The 18,008-nt window shown below is 35.8% G+C and overlaps 1 protein-coding gene across 14 annotated transcripts in view; it reads left to right on the top strand.

The window, feature by feature from the left end:
- Positions 1-18,008, top strand: part of Myo81F (Myosin 81F) — a 2,624,640-nt gene that overhangs the window by 521,823 nt on the left and 2,084,809 nt on the right. The window lies entirely within an intron of this gene.

Genomic DNA, 18,008 nt, shown 5'->3' with positions numbered 1-18,008 from the left:
TTCAGCATTGCCATCATCCGTACGATTAAACTCTATTGAGGCATCTACGGATCCCGAAATTGCAGATTTATTTGCTGAATTCTTCCAATCTACTTATAGTTCTGTTTCATGGTCTAATTCTAGCTACCCTAATCACTTAAACAGGGCAAATTGTATTTTTTCTCCTGTAATCACCGAGAGTTCTCTCTTAAGGGATTTAGAAACTATAACGCCAACCTATTCTCCGGGGCCAGATGGACTCCCTGGGTGTGTTCTTAAGTTTTGTGCCCGAACTATTTGTAAACCCATTCTTAAACTTTTTAATTTGTCTATCTCATCATCTGTTTTTCCTACTATCTGGAAAGATTCTTTTATTATTCCACTCCACAAAAAGGGTGCGAAGGTTAATGCTCAGAACTATAGAGGAATCTCCAAATTGTCTGCAATTCCTAAAACATTTGAACGCATTATTACCTCTCAGTTGCAACATTTGTGCTCCTCTTTAATATCGCCGTGTCAACATGGTTTTGTTAAGCGTAGATCGACCACCACTAACCTGCTCGAATTGACATCTTTTGTACTAGATGGATTTAACAAAAAATTACAGACGGACGTTATATATACAGATTTTAGTAAAGCCTTTGACTCTGTTAACCACTCTCTTCTTTTATTCAAATTAGATCTGCTTGGGTTTCCGAATAATCTGTTAACTTGGATTTCAAGTTATTTGAATGGTAGATCTCAGAGGGTTTTATTCAAAAACGCTGTTTCCAAGATGATCAACGTGACATCTGGAGTGCCTCAGGGCAGTCATTTAGGCCCTTTGCTGTTTACTCTGTTTATAAATGATCTTCCTTCTATCGTAAATCACTCTCGTGTACTAATGTATGCTGATGATGTTAAGTTTTGTTTTTCATATAATAACATTGAATCTGGTTTCTGCTTGCAGTCAGACATGAATAGATTCCAGGAATGGTGTCAGTACAACCTTTTGAATTTAAACAAGGGAGAACGCTATAGTCGAGTACCTCGACTATCAGATACCCGTTACACAGCTAAATGGAGATATGCAAGCAGCAAAGCGAGATTAAAATGCGCCACCTACCGGCGGTATACAGATTTAAGCGTTATGGGCGTTAGAGTGGGCGTGGCAAATTTTTTTTTGGATCAATCGATAGGTATTGACGAGACCAATACATTTCAGTTAAAATTTTTATCTAGCATGAAAATTGTGGGCGTCACAGGGTTTTGCGGTTTGTGGGCGTTAAAGTGGGCGTGGCAAACTTTTTTTTGGGTCAATCGATAGGTATTGATGAGAACATTACATTTCAGTTAAAATTTTCTATCTAGCATGAAAACTGTAGGAGCCACAGTTTTGGGCGGTTTGTGGGCGTTAGAGTGGGCGTGGCAGTCTACTGAAACAAACTTGCGCTGCGTAGGAAGCTCAGGAATCTGCACGCCAAATCTCAATAGCCTAGCTCCCATAGTTTCCGAGATCTCAGCGTTCATCCGGACAGACGGACAGACGGACAGACGGACATGGCTAGATCGACTCGGCTAGTGATCCTGATCAAGAATATATATACTTTATGGGGTCGGAAACGCTTCCTTCTGCCTGTTACATACTTTCCGACGAATCTAGTATACCCTTTTACTCTACGAGTAACGGGTATAACTATCTTAAATGCAACGTTATGACTTTTTATAGGGGTACGCCAACGTTCATGAGTTACTCTCTTCAGAACATGTCCTTGGACCGAATATACTCAGTAAACGATTTAGGTGTTCTCCTAGATCCTAAACTTAAATTTGACTCCCACATAACCTCTACTGTAAATAAAGCTATGAGTGTTCTTGGGTTTATAAATTTTTTTTTTTTTTTTTTTTTACTTTTATTAATGTGGAAATTTTATTCTTAGGATTAGCACACTGCTACCCGACTGGTAGCTTAATCTAATCTGTTTTTTCAAAAATAGATTCAATACTTAGTCTAAGGGTTCCTTAAGGCAAGAAATAATTTCGTTATTTTTAGTTATTTGATATTAATATTGAGGGTGGGTTTATAAAGCGTTGGTCTAAAAAATTTGATGATCCATACACTACCAAATTATTATTTACCTCACTTGTCCGACCTAATTTAGAATACTGTTCTTCCGTTTGGAGTCCTCAGTATCAAGTGCACATTGACCGTATAGAGTCCGTACAGAAACAATTTCTTCTTTTTGCCTTACGTGGTTTGAACTGGGATCAAAACGTCAGGTTGCCTTCTTACTCGAGTAGATTGCTATTAATTAATTTGCCTACTCTAGTAAGCCGTAGAATTATGCTTGGTACTATTTTTATGAATAATCTTATCAGAGGCGATATTGATTCTGTAGATTTGGTAAGCCGCCTAAGTTTCAATGTTCCTGTTAGACTAATGCGAAACTACCATCCTATTAACTTGCCACGATGTTCATCTAATTTTAGTCAGCATGAGCCCTTTCGCGTTCTTTCTAATAATTATAACAACCTGTATCATTTAATTTGTTCCTCAACTTCTATCCCTGTACTAAAAACTAAAATCTTAGCTCATTTGCTTTAATCTTGTTGATCTATGTTTTGACCTGTCTTTATTTGTTCTTTGTTCGCGAACCGTATTTGCCCGAAATAAAAATGGGCCCGCGCGTAACAAGCACGTGCTTGGTGTCGTTTGGGCCACTTGTTTGTACTGCTCTTAGTGCATCAACGTTCAACAATAAATTGTTCAATAAATTGGTAAATTTCCTCATGAAATTTTATTTTATTAATTTTGTTTTCTTATAGATCTTTACACATCTAGTCTCAACTTTAAAATGATGTATAAAAATTATTCATTGTTTTGGAGCTACTTTCAAATCGGATCTTTTTCTTTTTCGAATACAATTCCAATTTCCTTTAGAATAAAATTATTATTATTATCAAAGAAACCTTGCACATCAATCGATTGCTAAATACAACATCTTGAACCTATTGGTTATATTCAACTATACGGTCATGTATTAGGAGACAGTAAGCCTGGGTATTTTCATGGATTTGTGTCTTCAGTTCTATTGAAATTCTCACATCAATAGGATCAGTTTTCACTGATTCGTTTTGATATGAAAGATTTACCACAATAATAGGGGCCTTCAATTTAAATTCATTTGAGTCAAAAATGGTTGTGATACACGATAATAGTAACTAAATTGACATCTTGTTTACATTTCATATAGGTGAGCATACTGATTCTTACTAACATCAGCAATCAGATTATCATATGACTTAGAATTCAAGTGAACTTTCAAGTTTGATAAGTTATTTATGATAAATTCTTCATTTAGTGTAAATCCAATTATGGAAAATTTTGGTTTTTCACATTCCAGCTGTGATAATAATCTCAACTCCGGAATGCGATTGGTAGGTTTACACCACTTTTAATAATAATTTTTGCAAAATCGCTCGGAGTTACATGGGGAATTTTCCAGGTTATATTAGACATTACCAAGTAAAAAGTGTGTTCATTTCTGGTTTGTTCAAACACATCACCAAGATTCTTAGTTGGCTCAACACTAGTTCGTATTTACAATTTAACAAAACTTTTTTATAATCCTCAGCAAATCCCAACAATTTTTTTAATGGTACAGAAAAGTTGAAGTGGGGTCCCGTCGAAATTTCGTCTCCACTGCTCCATCCGGAATTTAATAGATTTTGACTTTGAAGATTATCCAGAGATATATAATTTTTTAGGGTTGTAGTCATACCGACAAATCGTTTTTTATCAATCTCACATCCATTTATTTCGTAATTAATTTCATCCAAAAAGTAAGCCATACAATTATTTTTAAAAAAAGTGGCAACATTATCAGTTGTAGGTCCATTCGGTGAATCTTTTCTAATAATTCCTTGAAAATTAAGGTTACTTTCGTGGGAAGCACGTACATGTCTTGATTTTGGATAGTAATTCGAATTTCATCGTTTGGCTTAAATGTTTGATTATACGATGAATAAGTATGAAACTCTTTCTTCGAACTCTCATCTGAGTAAACCTTTCCTCGAACATTTAAAATTTCGTTCATTGTTTTCCTTTCCACCTTTTCTATTATACTCGAAGCTTCAATCCTAACTACTTAAAAACAAGGAAGAACGCCAAAGTCGAGTACCTCGACTATCAGATACCCGTTACTCAGCTAAAGGGACCAAAGGGAAATGGAGATATGCAAGAAGCAAAGCGAGATTAAAATGCGCCACCTACCGGCGGTATACAGATTTAAGCGTTATGGGCGTTAGAGTGGGAGTGGTAAATTTTTTTTTTGGACCAATCGATAGGTATTGACAAGACCAATACATTTCAGTTAAAATTTTGTATCTAGCATAAAAATTGTGGGCGTCACAGAATTTCGCGGTTTGTGGGCGTTAAAGTGGGCGTGGCAAACTTTTTTTTATGTCAATTGATAGGTATTGATGAGAACAATACATTTCAGTTAAAATTTTTATTCTAGCATCAAAGCTGTAGGAGCCACAGTTTTGGGCGGTTTGTGGGCGTTAGAGTGGGCGTGGCACTCTGCTGAAACAAACTTGCACGGCGTAAGAAGCTCAAGAATCTGCACGCCAAATCCTCCCAACATTTTTGACAACATTTTCACAAATGTTTCATAATTCATATCAGTGTTAATATGGTCCCGATATATATGTCGCATTTTTAAATCATCTTGCTTAAACATTATAATAAAGTTGGCATTGTCACGAATCAGATGTTTAGGTATATGACTATACGTTTGACATAAATAAAACGAGTCGATATTTTTATGTCGACCCATACAAAAATAAGATCTTATGTTATCTTGTTTTTCACAAGCTACGTCATCGAATATCATAATGGAATTGTTTTTAGCTTCACTGGGGTCTAGTACACCCTCATTATGGAAGAATGTATGATATCCCATTCCTTTAATCGGTTTGATTATTTTCTCCAAGTACTCATATTTAGGTTGATATAAACTTTTTGAAAAAATATAAACATTTTCGAATTTTAATCCATTAGGACTCTCTATTAGACTTAACATAATATTAGTTTTACCAAAATTCGAACGCCCAACAATTAGAGCCCTTATTGTGTTCGGTAAGAGAGCCCTATGTCGTGGCGGTAGATTTTTCTCGTTTCCATCGTTAATATATCTAACTAAAATTTTTTGTTTTTGACTTATTAAACGCATTTTTCAATCTAATGTACCTCATTTAATGAGAAATTTTTGATGATTAGACATCAATAAAATGGGGAAACGTTTTTATAATCGGTGGTGGTCTTGTCTATAAGCTAATCAATACATTACCGTTTAACAAGGCATTGAGTGAACGACATAAGGCAGACTCTATATTAATTGACAAAGCGCGTCAAGGCACCAAATAGCAGTCTTGATGCAGTCTTTGATACAAATATAATGAAAGCCAAGAAAAAATTTGGTATGGGATTGAATAATACTGAACAGAAATGGAGGAAAAAGATAATAAAGTATAAAACAAGGAAGAACGCTATAGTCGAGTGCCTCGACTATCAGATACCCGTTACTCAGCTAAAGGGATCAAAGGGAAATGGAGATATGCAAGCAGCAAAGCGAGATTAAAATACGCCACCTAGACAGATTTAAGCGTTATGGGCGTTAGAGTGGGCGTGTCAAATTTTTTTTTGGGTCAATAGATGGTATTGATGAGAACAATACATTTTAGTTAACATTTTTTATCATTTTTTATAATTGTGGGCGCCACAGGCTTGGGCGGTTTGTGGGTGTTAGAGTGGGCGTGGCATATTCGCTAGCAAACTTGCGCTGCGTTTAAGGCTACGGAATCTAAATTTTAGATCCACATTCTCTATCTTTTATAGTTTCCGAGATATCGACGTTCATATTTACGATTTTTTGAAGTTTGTGGGCGTTGAAGTGGGCGTGACAAACTTTATTTTGAGTCAATCGACAGGTATTGATGAGAACAATACATTTCAGTTAACATTTTTATTCTAGCATCGAAAGTGTAGAAGCCACAGCTTTGGGCGTTTTGTGGGCGTTAAAGCCTAAATAGCCTAGCTCTTATAGTTTCCGCTTATAGTTTAGCTCAGCGTTCATCCGGGCGGACAGACAGACAGTTATGGCTAGATCGACTCGGCTAGTGATCCTCATCATCCTTCTGCCTGTTACATACTTTCCGACGAATCTAGTATACTCTTTTACTCTACGAGTAACGGGTATAATTATTTTAGAAACGAATATACATAGAGTATGCTTTGAACCTAATAACAGAATCAAGGGTACACGTGCATACAAATATAACCATATTATTAAGAAGTTGATAGACAAAGATTTCAGTCCTACAACGTCTACTCCACTTCGCTCAAAAACAGGTTTTGGTTACATGACTCTTCAGAAATCAAATCCAAACTATGTATATTGGAATGATGTAAATGAGTTAGTCGAACGATTGGAAATTTTAGTAGCATCAAAAGGAGCGGGTAACACCAGCCACAATAACGAAATTCTGTCAATATTAGAGGAATTGCGTAAAGAAAGGATTACATTTTAATGGGTATAAATAGGAAGGACAAGTATATTTTACATTTATATCACATCATGCCTGTCGACAAGTTTGTACATTTTTCTGTTGATAAGGAACGATCAGAAAATTTGAAAAGACGTGTTAATTCTGCTGAGGGATTATTCATCGATGAGGAGGGTAATCTAAATGCTCAAAATAATCGTATCAAAAAGGGATCTAAGCCTTTAGACAACAATGATCTAGCAACGAAACAATATACTGATAAGATCCTCGGAAAGTTGGGGGAAGATTTAAGAAAAATTATAACTCAAAATGTTAATCGTCGACTCACAAAAATTTCAAGCCTAGAAAATAAAATTGAATTAAATAACAAGAGGGCAGACAGCGCTGACCAAATTTATGCCAAAATTATGGAAAAGATTAAGACCTTTGAGGACTACATATTTAAATATGTAATAAAACCGATATCCTTACCGAAAAAGACCACAATTGAGTTAGAAGGTGTGGCTTCTCAGACTATAAGAAGTATATGATTAAGCGAGAAATCGTAAATGAGTTGCACGGACCATCTCGAAAAAACTTTCAACGAAGACGAGTGATTACAAGGGGTATAAAAGATCTGTGGCAAGCAGATTTGGTTGAAATGGGAGCCTTTTCAAAATCTAATGATGGGTACCGATACTTGTTGACTGTTATAGACACATTTTCGAAATATGCTTGGGGTGAGGCAATAAAATCCAAAAATGCAAAAATGTTTCCCAAGCCATGAAGATAATATTTAAATCGGGTCATGGAACACCAAAAAACTTGCAAACTGATGATGGCACTAAATTCTTTAGTTCGAAATTTAAGGTATTCATGAAAAGTTTTACTATAAATCATTATTCAACCTTCAGTACTCTAAAAGCATCAATAGTTGAACGTTTCAATAGAACTCTTAAAGGTCTAATGTGGGGTGAGTTTAGTTTCAATGAAAATATAAGTGGATAGATATGTATAAGCAATTAATTAATAAATATAATAATAGAGTGCATAGAACACTAAAAATGAGTCCAAGTAATGTCAATTTTTCCAATGAAAAACAAATATTACAAACATCGTATAATACCCTGAAAATATTTGTTGCAAGTAAATTCCGTAAGGGGAACCAAGCTCGTATTAGTAAATATAAACTTGTCTTTGAGAAAGGGTATACACCAAACTATACAACTGAAATCTATAAAATTAGAAAGGTGAAGAATACATACCCTACAACATACATACTTGAAGATTTAGATGGTAGACCGATTCAGGGCGGATTCTAAAAAAAAACTGAAAAAAACACGATTTCCCCACACGTACCTAGTTGAAAAAGTGCGAAAAGGAAATAAAGTTTTAATTAAGTGGCTGGGGTTTTCAACGACTAGCTGGATAAATAAGGAAGACATTTTGTAGTATAACAAATGATTTATTTAATTAATTTGTATTTATTTATTTATATTATCTTTTAAGTAAAATTAAAAATACTTTTTACAAACTCAAAATCGTTTTCATTTATATTTTTCAAAGTCTCGATCATAATAAAACATTTCCAATTCAACTGATTTATAAAATAGTTATTTTTCAATATGTTCTTTTTGAAACTTAAAGCCATTTAATGATTCTCCATCGTTCACATAATTATTTTGTTTCATCTCAGCCAACCAAAATGAATTTGATTCTAGCCATTCAACATTTTCTAAAATATCTTTTTCAATTAATCTCTGATGTTTTAACTCTAAAAATTGTGTTACATTCACATTACGGTTTCTTATGTTGTCTTTGCCACAAAGAATTTTTTTATTTATATTAACTGTAGTTATTTTATGTGCTTTTGATTTAAATATTGTTCTATTACCATATAGTGAGGCCCCAGTTAATAAAACTTTTTTATAGTCTTCAACTGTAAGATTTCGTGAACTCACTCCCTTTGCTTTACTATGTGAAGATTCAACTTGATCTATTTTATAACAATAAACCTTTTGAGCACAGGCCTACAAATTTTGTCATGAGTTTACCGTTAAGCTCATCTTTAAAAAACCCTACAATTTTTTTGTTAACTCTTTTGAAGTTATATAGATTAATTCTTTCATCTGAATAGTCCGATGTATCAAATTTTGCTTCAAGATCATAACGAATATCTTTATAAAAATCTTCAGTTTTTATTGTATAGATAAATGAATCAGTATCCATATAATTTAAGAGTAACTTTTCCTGAAACTTTGGCTTCATATATTGATAGTGAAAATTATACATTTTCCATTTCGATAAGTCTAATACTGCAAATCCTAAATACATTGGCTTTTTAAATAGAAAGGACAATCTTTTCATTTGAATTGCATAGAAATTATCATTAACTTTAGTTGCACTATGAAAATTGGATTTTGAAATTAAAGTTTTGGCACAATGTGCTTTTCGTCCAGTCTTCGAGCTATCCGGAACTTCCCATGTACTAATAAGATTAATATCGACCCTGCGCCCGGGATCTTCCATTGTTTTTCCGTAAACAGAACCATTCATTCATTTAAAAAAATCTTTTTCAAATTTATTTTTTGCATTTTGCATATGTGAAGTATTTAGATCAATGTAATTATTTAACCAAGGTTTTTGTAAGAACTGAACTCGTCTATGGATCTTTTTCAGTACTAACCCATTCTGTATACATTGTTGCAAGTTCCGATAATGTATTACATAATTTTTCTTATTTCCCAGGTCAGCAATTAATTTTTTTACCTTATCCTCTTTTGAGGCCAGACAGTTTGACGGACAAAATGGAAGATCATTATGAAGATCATTTAAACGGTATGGATATATTAAGTCCACTTCCAAAAAATAACCGTATTTGCTATCGGTTGGAATATTATTAATATCAAAATTGTCTATATCTGTGGTAGACATCCACTTAAAATCTTTATATGGTAAAGGTTGTGACATTGCCCAACCATACAAGTTATTCGCATCCACATACATTAAAAATGAAGACTCCTTCGAGGAATCATAATCTGACAAATATTTGCTATTTGCTTTTGTATATCTATGACAACATTGAACTAAACCACCTCGAATGCTACTTTGAATAAATCTATACATATCTATATCTGTCAGCAATTCAAGTTGAATATTTGTAGTTTTCAACATTGCCTCCCAAGATAGACCTGGTGTCGTAAAATACTGAGCTGGGTCAAGTGATTAATTTTGCATACAAATTTTTCGGAAGTTTTCAAAAATGTCGGTTAAAAGAAATACATCAGTTTTTAAATATAATTCTAAATAATCTTTAAGAGTGGAACAAGAGAAATGCGACCAAACTTTAAGAGCTTGATCATAATCTTCCTGAGAGCATTCCCTTTCCGTTAAATTACTATAGAATGCTTCCCTTGGTGGGAGGGAAGTTTCCCCGAGTCTACTAGCAGAGTCTATATATTCATAGGGAAATATACCCTTCTTACGCATTAGTCCAAATTCTATATCATTACTGAAAAACGATTTAACAGTGTTCAATTGATCATCAACTAAATTAGAAGCTAGGGTATCTAAACTTGATGGCATAAATATATATGTATCGAGAAAACGAATTTCAAAACTATTTCCACTTAAACTTTTTATTTTCTTTGAGACAGAAATATAGTTTTCCTTATTTATTGGTATTACGGAAATTTCACCGGGAATCTTTCCCAACTCTTGAATAAATAAATGACAGTCGTATTTCGAAAAATGTTGAAAAAATATTGGTATGAATTTGTTAACTTTATAATCCAAGTTACATTTAGAGTGGGCTGCACCTCTTAAGCGACCTGTGAAATGACAATGATCTCTAACCCTATCAGTCCCTAAAACTTTCTGACAAATAGAACAATTCAATGAATTATTAAATATTTGCTGGTCATCCGAAGTCATTCTCATAGGAACTATTTTATGTAAGTAGTCATCACTTAATTTAGTTAAATTTTTTATCAAGGAACTTACAAAACTTATTCATTAATATTAAATAATTTGGGGCTCACTTCAAAATTGTTTGGTTCCATAATGCATTCAAAATCCGCGTAGGCAACAAATGGAACTTGAAGCTGATGTTGAACTTGGGTAAATTCCAGTGTGTTATTCTGGGGGTGCGGCATCTTTGAAACCTTCCTATTGCAGAGCGTCTTGTGTTTCAATGCAGCTTCCTGGGTTCCGGAAAAATTCAAACACACATTGCAGAAAAATTGCGCCCTCCTCTGATTTCCTCTTTGAGCAGTCACTAGTTTTTGATAGAGAAATATATACAAATTAGTTAATTGCTTAAAAGAGATAAAAATGAATAAAAGAATTTACCTTGAAATATTTTTAATGTACATGTAATTTCAATTTCCACCCTCTTCCAAAAACATCACATTGATATGAAGAGGCTTTTCCACTTCCGATTGAAAAAGTGGTCCAATTATTTCCCTCGTCTCTTCATTATATCCGAATACGTTTAAACTCATATGAGTATTCTCCTTTAAAAAATTTTTTATACATTTTATTTCAAGGGGGAAAGTCAACCCTGTGAAATCAAATTTTATTTCATCACTTATACGAATTATCTCCAGCGATATATCAATATTATATGCCAAACATCTTTGCGGCCTGTTAACAATTTTTAAGGCAGAAATCAACGCCCATTTAAAACAATATTGATCATTTTCGTTACAAGCATTAACTATTGCTTATTTTGTCAAAAGGAAACGAAGTATTGGTATGAAAGACGAACCAGCCAACGGTGTATAATGATTCACATTCATTTCCAAGCCAATCAATTTTATTAGAGACCATCCACTGTCTCTCTCTTTAAATTCTTGAGTTTTAGAAATTATTTCCATGGTATGTTCATGAAAAATACATTCTAAATCAGAATCTTTATTCATGATCGTCATTTTACTTTGAAAACTTTACATTTCAATTTCTTCAGATTCATCCTTAAAAAGTATATACTCTGCAAACAGTTCAAAGTTTACTTTTGCTGAAGTATAACTTTCTAATAGAATGCTGAGATGAGGTAGCAGTGACAATCCAGCTTCACTCAAGAAAGTCTCATATAAGATCAAGTCCGATCCATCGTTTACATACATGTAATGCAGTGTTTCTTCCCTTGAATCCCTCAGAAATTTTGTTGACTCTTCCGTCAAGGGGTTGAGTTGCATTTCGCTTCTGCAGCTCCGAACGGACATGGTTTGCCCACTTATTCTTAAGCAAGAAACACTTGCAGGATTGACAATACTGATTTTGGTTATTCATTTTATTTAATTCTTTTAGTTACAAATTTTTTTTTCATGATCACTTTTTCACTTTTCTTTAAGTTGTGTTTGACGTAGCAGAGTATCCCACTTCAAGACTATTTTTGGAAGACTAACTATTGTCCTCGATCATTTATAGTGTTGGAAGTGGGGGGGGCGATAATGTTGAAGGTAATTCTAGTAGGTAAGGAGACACAAAATCATAGAATAAAGGAGAGTGCTGGTTAGAAGAGGTCGCACATACTTTGCTGCAGGTGGGAAAGGAATAATCTTGTCAATTTATGCACACAATCATACTTAGGTAGCCAATAGGAGACAGTTTGGTAAAAGTCATTTCGACTTTGGGAAAAATCAAAAATTTTCATTTGTTGAATATTGAGAATACACATCCATAAATAAAGGAAAAATATGAAAACCTATATAAAATTTCTTTATAAATTGTGTAAGCATATTTAAAAGTGTAAGACGAGATTGTGGGCTTAGATAGACATAATGTATTCAGTTAAAATAAGTAATTTTCTGAACGTATGTGTATGCCATCGAGTTTCGGATTACAAAAAGGAAGCACTCAATAATGTATATATACTTTAATCTAGAAAAAATGATTAAATAATATAATAAAACATGTTCGCAATACCAAAATAAATGAATAAATGTATTATTATGCTACAAAAGTCGTCATCTAGCTTTCTTTGCGTTCAGACGTGCTTAAAATTCTCGCTATGTTACTTCCCCACTGTCCCGAGTGCAATACCGATGTTACATTGGCCTAGCTTCGAGCTTTGGATGCTTTTCGCTGTTCTTCTTTGTGCAGTCACGCCTATCACACTTCTTTCGTAGCCCTACCGGACGACGTGCTCAAACTTTTATTAAGTCCAAACATTCTGTGGCAATGTGATAGCTGTGTGGTTGCGAATGATTCGCACTCTTAAATTGACGAATTTGATGATAAATTGAAAGCCCTGGAGCGCTTATATCAGGGCCTTCATAATAAATTCTTGGAGGCGTTTCCCCCTAAAGATGATGCATTGACTCAGAATTTAAATTTAAATCCCAAACCTCGTCTACCGAGCCCTACCAACGTAGCTGCAGCTCCCCAGTCATATGCGGCTGCTGCTGCTACGTCTTCTTCGGTCGTTGACCCTTCTAATCATGCTCTGGATATTGAGAGAGGAAATTTCATACAGGTTCGAAATAAGAAGAGAAGGAACAACAACAAGCCCAATAAACATATTGTTGGAGTGGCTCCTAATGCCGAAGATCTTCATGTTTTGCCGACCAAGAAATTTTTACATGTCGGAAAGTTTGCAACTGATACAGAGCCGAATGCTGTTTTAAAATATGTGGATGCTAGTTCTCTCACTGTTGTAAAACTTGTAAAAAAAAGATGTTGACGTTACAACCTTAAAGTTTGTAAATTTCAAGCTTGGTATCCCCGATCACCTGTACGATTCAGACTTCCAAAAAGATTTCTGGCCGAACTCAGTTAAGGTCAAAAGATTTATTCATAGAGAACGGGCCATAGTGGTAGGGGATGGAGTCTTATCTAATTTGCCGGAGCCTGGACAAACTTCAACATCAAGTCATCCATCAAAAAACCCCTAGTGTTCGACGCCACTGGCGTCTATACTTTTGCGGGACATCTTCTGCAAGCCTTTCCTCATTTGTCGGAGTCGTTTTCGCAACAAGATCGGCAGCTGTTTGCCTTTCTCACTGCGTCCTTATCATCTTCTGTCTCTCTCCTAACGCACCATCAACAACATCAGCCGGAGCTTTTGTTGTCCGCCTTGCGCGACATTCGCTGTCCGCCTGGTTCTAATATCGGCGCGCTCCTCGGAGTTGCGCTCTCATCATTTTGCGCCTCTCTCCCGTTACACCATCAACAACATCAGCTGGAGCTTTTGTTGTCCGCTTTGAGCGACATTCGCCGTCCGCCTGGCTCTAATATCGGCGCGCTCCTCGAAGTTGCGCTCTCATCATTTTGCGCCTCTCTCCCGTTGCACCATAAACAACGTAAGCTGGAGCTTTTGTTGTCCGCTTTGAGCGACATTCGCCGTCCGCCTGGCTCTAATATCGGCGCGCTCCTCGGAGTTGCGCTCTCATCATCTTGCGCCTCTCTCCCGAAGTACCAAGAACATCGGCTGGATTCTTAATCTTCATTAGGTTGAAACCCGCTCATTGAAAGTATGTTCTCTACATATTCTTCGGACTCTGATACTAATGAGCTCAGCGTGTCTTTTGGGATAGCGCTCTCTTATATGAGTAGTCGTATACACTCTTCACTGTGATCTTCACCGAGAATTCCTCTTCAACAATATGCGCTGACTGGCAACCTGCTAGGGGCTTGTCTGCAGTTAACTCAAACAGCCATCATTCAGGAAATAATGGCCTGAAAATATACTTTCAAAATATATCCGGCATGAGAACTAAAACGCAGTCTGTCTTTATGAATACTTCCAACTGAATATGACTTGGCTAAATTCTAACTTTAGTTCGAATGAATTCTTCGATCCTACATTTTTCCAAGTTTTTCGTAAAGATAGAGACTTCGGCAGAATGCAGTGCGAGAGAGGAGGTGGTGTCATCGTGGCTGTTAGCCGTAAATTCTGTTGCACTGTAATTGGACTCCTTAATGATGACTCCCTTCTGGACCAATTGGAGGTGACGGTGTCTGGCTCATCCGGAAAGTTATCGATTGTGGCTTCCTGTGTTCCACCTGGCAGTGATTCTGGGCTTTACCAGGCTCACTTAGACAACATCTCTAACATCCATGCCAGCTTGGAGGACTCTGATGGCATATGTGTGGCAGGAGACTTCAACCTAAGCTCTGTTTTCTGGACGTGGGACCCACAAGCATCTGCTATGGTGCCCGGAAATGTTCATCATTCACATGAAATAATTGTCATTGATGACTGTTTTAGTATGGGCCTCACCCAAATTAATAATATTTTCAATGATTTGCAAAAGCTTTTTGATTTAATCTTCATTAATTCTATTGTTCAATCTAAGGTAACTCTGGCTGAATTTACGATTTCAAATTGGGTTGTACATCACAAGCCCTTGTGCTTAAACATCGAATTTTACAGCTTACTGCCGTTCAATTATTCTAATCCTAGATATATATTTGATCTTTCAAGTATGAGTTTCCTAAGGATTTGCCTACTATCCTTAAATTGGGGTGCCTTGCTATCGAACCCTTGCATTGAAACTAATTATAAGACCTTACTTTCAACGATTAGAAATACTCTTGACAGCATAGTCCATTCCAAGGTACTGGGTTCCTACAGGCTTTCTTGGTATACTAAGGGACTGCAAAAATTCAAAAACCTTAGGAACAAATACTGCAAAAAATTTTCTAAAACACATAACCCGGCCGATGGTGAAAGAGATAGGCAGCACAAACGAGAGTTTCCTAAAAAATTTCGATATAATCAATACATTTGTGAAGTTGAGCATAGTTTGAAGGCCAACCCTAAGGCGTTTTGGCGCTTTGTTAACTCAAAAAAATCACATTCGTCTATACCTTAAACAATGTCGTATGGTGATGTTGTTGCTTCCACCGAGACCGATATCGCCAATTTGTTTGCTGCCTTTTTTTCCTCGAACATGGAACCTTCCGATGATTGGTATGACCTGGAATCTTTAAATTCAATTGCAGAAATTTGCAACATTGGAAGCCTGGACATATCGTATGATGACATTTCTAAAGCAATTAGTTATTTTGATGATTCCCCAAGACTAGACCGTGATGGAATTTCTTCATTCTTCCTTAAGAATTGTATTGCCAGTCTTTACCTACCCCTGCAAATTATGTTCTCTCCTTCCTTGTCTCAAGAAAGATTCCCAATTGGATGGAAAATTTCTAGAGTCACGCCGGTCCAAAAAGGAGGAAGTAAATTTGATATTTCTAACTATAGGCCATAGCTAATTTATTCGAAAGAATAATTTTCAAAAAAATTACTTTTCTTAATAAGGTCTTACATCGAACCTAATCAACATGGCTTCATGACCGGTCGATCTACGACGACCAACTTGGCTGTTTTTACCAATCACTGTATAAAGGCATTTGAGGATCATTTACAAATGGACACAATTTATACAGATTTTGCCAAAGCTTTTGACAAGGTTTGTCACTCTGCCCTAAAGGGAAAACTTTCCAAACTTGGCTTTCACTCCTCTTTTCTTAACTGGATAGCATCGTATTTGGATAACCGACGCTATCATGTTGAAGTAGGTGGTGCCTTATCCCATCCTTATAAAGCGACATCTGGACTTCCCCAGGGTAGCTCCCTTGGCCCTTTACGTTTCATTCTATAAGTGCATTATTTCTATAACGTAAATGATTTGATATTGCTTCAATCTGACCTAGATAGTATCGGTAGTTGGTGTTCCAAGAATAGTTTGCCTTTAAACCTTAACAAATGCCACATCGTTCGTTATGCGAAACGTTCTGTAACCATTCCATCCACTTATCACATCAATAATTATCCTCCCTCTGTTTTGAATGAAATAGTTAATCTGGGGTATTATTTGATGACAAATTTCTGTTTAATGAGCAGATCAATTTTATATTACCAAAGGCTTATGCAATGCTCGGGTTTGTTAAGCGAAACACTTTATTATTCAAAGATCCGTATTCCAGATTGTCTGTATACTCTGGCTTTGTCCGTTCTAGGGTTGAATATGCTTCCTTTATTTGGAATCCCTCGGGAAGTGTCCAGATCAATAAAATTGAGAGGTTGCAGAAAAAGTTTTTGAAATTTGCAATGCAATCATTGCATTTTACTGAACCGGCACCGCCCTACGATAGTCAGTGTTCCCTGCTTCACACTTGTTCCTTGAAGGATCGCCATGCAACTGCTGGCCTTCTCTTTCTGAATGACCTGCTATTAGGAAATATTGATTGTCCTTGGCTGTTGGGATACATCAATTTTAATGTTCCTGCCAGGAATCACCGTACCATGGTTCCATTCCTGGACCGTGCTGTCAGGCCTATTTATGCTCGCAATGAGCCACTACTAAGGGCTCTTAGATTGTTTAATTCTTTGCCTTCTAGCATTAGATTCAGCTGGCGGGCCAATAAAGATATGCTAAGGCAAACCCTTAGGAAATATTTTAAAATTAATTTTCACTTATAGATTTAAGGTAATCATATGCATGTGTCCCTTTTATTGCGGTTAGGTAATGGACAGGTCCGTATGTTCGAGTAGCTCTTGCTTGAATCCCTTTTATGACATGTTTATGACCCATTTGTGGAAAGGAGAGAATCGTAAACAATTTACCAGTTAAACGTTCTGGGGCGGAAACAAAAATGTGTGTTTGAAAATATTCCACATCTGAGAATCATTAACTTGTGAGATTTACTTTTTTGGGGACCTTTTGAGTTCTAAACTCGTTTTACAATCAATGGAACCATTATTCCCCAACATGATCGGACATGTTCCTCTAAGATAACCGTCTTTTGTTACTTTGGGTGTGCGACCTTTCCCAAGTGCACAGCAACACCTGTGATAATGAGGCAAATGGGGACGTGATCACACCTTCCCCAACATGATCGGATATGTTCCTCTAAGATAACAACCTTTGGGTACTATGGTTGTGCGACCTTTCTCACTTGCGCCTTTCTCACTTGACTATTAATGGCAGATAATGAGGAGAAGGATACATGATCAATATTGTCACATGGGAATGTTGGGGCGATGGGGGCAATTAAGTATACTCTTTATCGACATGATCGTGACATTTTTATGACCATATTTTAAGCCCATTAAAATTAGTTAATTTATTGGATTATGCTAGTTGTCCTAGAACCCACATACGTTAATGATTTTTCGACCGGTCCGTTATTTCTTTTGTGTCCCTCCGTTATGTTCGGCTAGCGACTAACATTTCGGCGGAAAAATTTTCGTGGAGAAGCGCCATGTGAATGCCCAAATATTTTATGTGCATTATTGTACGAGTATATCAATAAAAAACAACTAATATTGTTTTGAAAAGGAAATTATTTGATTATAGTAAAATTAAGTAAATTTAATTTACTTTTAATGTTATGTTTACGTATTATACATTAATATTATAATATAACTTGTTAGTTAAGTTATAGAAATTTAGTCCGTTAAAATTGATTTAAATATTGAAAACATTTTGATATTAACATGTTTAAACAAGGAAGAACGCTATAGTCGAGTACCCCGACTATCAGATACCCGTTAC

This window comes from Drosophila suzukii, chromosome 3 (assembly GCF_043229965.1).
Source record: "Drosophila suzukii chromosome 3, CBGP_Dsuzu_IsoJpt1.0, whole genome shotgun sequence".
In the NCBI taxonomy this organism is placed as follows: Eukaryota; Metazoa; Arthropoda; class Insecta; order Diptera; family Drosophilidae; genus Drosophila; species Drosophila suzukii.
Note: the sequence above shows the minus strand (reverse complement) of the source record. Positions and strands in the feature narration are given on the sequence as shown.